General features: G+C 35.8%; 1 protein-coding gene and 1 pseudogene across 1 annotated transcript in view; one reads left to right on the forward strand and one right to left on the reverse strand.

Moving 5' to 3' along the window:
• Pde7a (phosphodiesterase 7A) overlaps positions 1 to 5,395 on the reverse strand; it is a 175,822-nt gene that overhangs the window by 47,845 nt on the left and 122,582 nt on the right. The window lies entirely within an intron of this gene.
• Positions 1,371 to 1,848, forward strand: LOC101579067 (annotated as a pseudogene).

Here is a 5,395-nt window from a genome sequence, read left to right on the forward strand (position 1 = left end):
AAATAAATAAAAAGTAAAAAGTAAATAAATAGGTGTCAATCATCTGGAAAGACACAAGTGAGTCACTAGCCCAACCCCCAACAGAAAGAGACCCTATCCCGCATTCCAACCCCCAACAGGAAAAGACCCTGTCCCATATTCATGCCTGCTTGCTATGTGACTTGCTTTCCCATTTGATACTGGATTTAATCAGTTTTACCTGAGCAATGGTGCTTAGTTGACCATAGTTTTGTCCCACCTCCTGCCCACCTAAGTGAGTTCCCATTCTCTCTACCTTAGCCTCACATGGTTTTACACTATAAACGTCCCTGGAAGAGACAGCTTCCCGGGGAACTACCCCCTTGGGCCCCCCTCCTGTCCCTCTCTTGGACAGGAGTTTTCTTTCTCTCAATAAATATGTTCTGCTCATAAAAAAAAAATAGATAAAAAATTCAAATTACACTGTCATCAGCGCCACCTAGTCCAGGAAGCTCAGATGAGCATCAGCTGCTCAGGTGTGTGGTCAGAACATTGGGACCTATTCCTTTCCCCCCAAATGTCTTTTCCTTCCATGTACCCTCGCTAGGTCACTCATTTGGCTATGGGACCAGTAGCCCCTAGGGCCTATACTTATAATCTTAAAGGTTGATTATTGTTTGACCCTCAGCGCACACATTCTGCGAGTGTGCAATAGAAATTACCCATGACAAAGAGCCTCAGGGGCAACTGCTTGGGATCCTTCCTGAAAAGTTAGGAGGTCGATTTGTCTTTCTTTTGAATAAAACTCTTCTAATTTCTAAAAAAAAAAAAAACCAAAAAATAAGTAATCTAAGGAAGGTCAAGCCATGAGAATGACTTTATGAGCATTCCATTTGATTTATCTTAAATTTTACAAAAATCACCTGTATTATTACTGGCAATTGTACTGTAGTGTATGTGTAGTAATATGTGTATACATTAATAGCAAAGGGTAATTACACTGAGGTTCAAAATAACTTCATTTGAGGGGAAAACCCCAACAACTCAGTCCTCTGTTCCACTATCAATGGTTAAGTCAATCTGCATTGTCCAGGGGACAGACCTCTATCCATACAATGGTTGTATCCTTTACCTAATTCTGGATGACTCAGACAAATCATAACCTCATGATTTAATTTCCCTTAACTGAATAAAACTAATTCTAATTAACAGATTTCTTCTTGTTTCATGAAGCCCCAAAGTTAGATTTCATTATCAAGACTTCTATTCTGGCCATACTAAGTGGAAAATGAACATTAGACATTACTCAAAAGGAAATGCTCACTCACAATAGAAGCCCAATGCCTTCTTGTGAGATAAATCTCACCAAAAAAAGTTAGAGGACAGGAAAAGAAATAGACTTTCGAGACCGCCGCCATCATGGGTCGCATGCATGCTCCCGGGAAGGGCCTGTCCCAGTCTGCTCTGCCGTATCGCGGCAGTGTCCCCACATGGCTGAAGCTGACGTCTGACGACGTGAAGGAGCAGATTTACAAACTGGCCAAGAAGGGCCTGACTCCCTTGCAAATCGGTGTGATCCTGAGAGACTCTCACGGTGTTGCCCAAGTCCGTTTTGTGACGGGTAATAAAATCTTGAGAATTCTTAAGTCTAAAGGACTTGCTCCAGATCTCCCTGAGGACCTCTACCACTTAATTAAGAAAGCAGTTGCAGTTCGGAAGCATCTGGAGAGGAACAGGAAGGATAAGGATGCCAAGTTCCGCCTGATCCTTATTGAGAGCCGGATTCATCGATTGGCTAGACACTATAAGACCAAGCGGGTCCTCCCCCCCAACTGGAAATATGAGTCATCCACAGCCTCTGCCCTGGTGGCATAAATTTAGGTACTTGAGCAATAAAGTCATGATTTAACTAAAAAAAAAAAAAAAGAAATAGACTTTCATTTAATGATATGGAATCTGCTTTTGTGGTGAAAGAGAGCCTGTCTAGATGAAATGGGAGGTCATTTAGAGAATGATGTAGATTGATGATGGTAAAAAGAATTATTCAAAGGTCCAGGGAGATGGCTCAGTAGAATAAGTGCTTGCTTGGCAAGCACAAGGGCCTGAGTTCAATCTCTGGTTCTGGAAAAAAAAAAAAAGAATTATTTAGAGCCTATCATATGAGGCTCTTAGGCTCTCTCTACTTTGAAGACCTGAAAACTACACACAAGAACCCTACATTGAGAAAGGCCTGAAAATTCCATATTTGGCTGAGATGCCAACTAAAATTATATCAAAGTTTTGTCTAGGAATTAATATGGGATTATATTAATTGAACTTGGGGAAATAACTGTTTTGGTATGTACCACTTATGGAACTTTTTAATATGGGATATATTCACATGAGTTGAAGGAAAATGTGGGGGAGGGAGGGAGCGAGGGAGGATGGAAAAGTGAAAAACTCCATGTTCTCTATTCAACAAGCGCTCAAGACTTCTGTCCAAATGATAATCTTTCTCTTACAGTTTCTAAGGTATCATCCTTGAGATTTAAAATTTCAAATATATAGAAATGCCACTATATATTATTTTCTATTTCTTTTACATAAATGTCTATCTACAAAATAATAGCACATTTAAAAACCGGTTCTACACCTTGCTTTTTAATTTTACTGGAGATGTCTATCTCACTACATATTTTCCTCATTGTTTTATAAGGCCTTGAATATTTCTTCATATAGCTAAATAATAATGGACTTTAAAAGCCTTATGTTAAATGTCATATCACAATTTTACAGTTTGAAAAGTTTGATTTGTTAAATATGTTACTACCACTTGATTTGTTGGCTTAAGAAACTATCTTTTAATTTTCAATTATTACACATGAGAAATTCATTGCATATCCTTTTTTTTTTTAACCTCTTCTAATGTTGTTTTGTTCTGTTAATGTCCACCTTCTGCTAGTTTCATTAAGAGCTCATGAAAACAATACCATCTCATAGTAATATATTTTACATACAATATGTTCTTAAATGCTCAAAACATTTTGGGGTAATGTTTGTACTTGGAGAACAAGAAGAGTGAATATAAATGTTCTGGCTCTCATTTTCCTTTCCTGTGTTTATTTGAAACTTCATCATCTTCCAGCAAAATCTGAGGCAAGGCCATTATTTTTTCTCATAAGCAACTGAGTCTGTTGGTACACCCACCCACAGAATTCTCTCTTTAAAATTCAATGGCTTTTCTAAGTAAGATACATCTTAGCGTAAACCATTCTGGATGACTTTTCTGTAGTATGTGGTATGCTCTCTCATTAGGTAAATATAAAACTTCTGTTATTTCTTTCAAGTTTTTAAAAATTATACCACTACTATTCTGTTCCACTATTTTAGATTATTCAGACTTCAAACTATCTATCTTAAAATACCCTTCCCTAGAGTCTGTATCTCAATTCTTCTTAACCATTTCCAATTGTTTTCTACTACTCATTTGTTTTGTTTGCTTCTCTTATTTCTATTGCCCATATCCACTGATTTTAGTACAGACTAGTAATGGCAAAACTTTTGGAGTTTTCAATGAGAACAAAGAGCCCAGTGTGGCCTGATTGCCATAGATTTACCATTGCTGGTACAGACTCTATCTTGTGCTCCTTCCAAGTCTCTTTTCTTCTCTGTGGCATATTTGAAATTTTGCTTCTATTCTTTCCTGATTGTGAATATACAAGTTTCAGCTCCTGTTTCTGTCTTACCTCTTCCCTAAGTCCTTAAATTTGTGCTTTAAGGTCAAGTTATTTCTTCATTTAGTTTTTTAAGTCAGCAGAAGAAAGTTTGGTTACAATTACCATTAGTTCTATGGCAACATTTCCTACTAAGGGCTTTTCAATCATTAAGTTCTGATGTTTTCTTCTACTACTTTACTTAATTAAATTACCTGATGTGCCCAGTTTTTTAAAGTCTCCTTTCTCCTACTACTGAGTATTAAACCCAGGGACTTCACACATCTCCAACTTTTGGGGTTTTTTGCACAGTTTTAGTTGTTATCCTCATGTCTCAGCTTCAGAGTGCTGGAATTACAGGTATATGTCACCATGCCCAGCAAGAATCACTAGTGAACTAAGTTTTCTGGTGTGTATATATTTATAATGCTTATATTTTCTTGCTGAATTGAACATTTTTCAATATATAACATCTCTTATCTCTTGTACTTTTATTTGTTAAAATTTAAAGCCCACTTTACCTGACAATAACAAAACCACCCCAGATCTCCTGGTGACTATTTGTGTGGCATGTCCATTGGAATCCTTTACCTTCAACCACACTGTGTCCTTGTATATAAAGTAACTCTCCATACAGCAGGAGAACTGTGCTTTAGTCCACTGTGCTCTGCTATAGCAAAATAATTAAGGCTGAATAACTTATAAAGAATGGGGTTTATGTTATTGTTCTGGAGGCTGTGTAAGCCAAGAATAAAAATGTCTGTCCAGTGAGGACCTTCTTGCTGTATCATCCTATTGCAAAAGGCAGAGGAATATGGCAAGTACAGCAGTTAAAAAGCAGTTATATTGGAGAAAAAGGAGTCAAATTTACCCTCTAATTATAATGGAAGTCATTCCCACAACAACTAATTTATTCTCATAGTAACTGCATTAATTCATGCGTGAGGACAAAGCCCTTGTGCTCAGTTAAACTGTAAAAGGTCCTATCTCTTAACATTGTTACACTGAAGATTAAGCTTCTAACACATTAACTTTAAAGGTCAGATTACAATCATACCAGGTTGTATTTTTAAAATCTGATCTGTCCAATTCCTGCCTTTAAAGAAAAAAAAATTTTAATCCATTTACATTTAATTCAATTACTAAAAGGAACTTAACTCTTGAATGTTTTCTTTTTAATTCCTTAATTCCTCCATTATTGCCCTTTAAAACTTTAGATGTTTAAGAATACCATTTTGACTCTGTCTTCTCTTTTGTATATTTTATTTTTATTCATTTTTAATGGCTATCTTTAATAAACAATAAACACTTTAAATTTTTAATGACCTTATTTGAATAATTCTAATTCATTTCAACTATATACAAATAACCATATACAAATACTATTTATCTCTATTCTTCTTTGTATTATTTTCACTGATTACATCTTTATGTAGAGTATGTTCATTAATATTGACTTAGAGTCATTGTTACATGTATTTTCTTTTTAAATCACATAGGATGCTAGTCAAGCAGAAGACCCAATACTATTATGGACTGCTGGACTCTTTTAGAATATTTTGCTGAGTTAACACACCTATAAAATTCAAATGACAGAACTAAACAAAAAAGGGGATACAGATGAATGTCCATTTTATATCTGTGTATTCATAATGGTTAGGATAGATATATAGTTACATTCTCTTAATGAATAGAGGGATTTGTTCTAATAGTGTTTGTAAATAGGATATCATGTCTGCATCTTG

Source organism: Octodon degus, unplaced genomic scaffold, assembly GCF_000260255.1.
Source record: "Octodon degus isolate 3935 unplaced genomic scaffold, OctDeg1.0 scaffold00091, whole genome shotgun sequence".
Classification (NCBI taxonomy): domain Eukaryota; kingdom Metazoa; phylum Chordata; class Mammalia; order Rodentia; family Octodontidae; genus Octodon; species Octodon degus.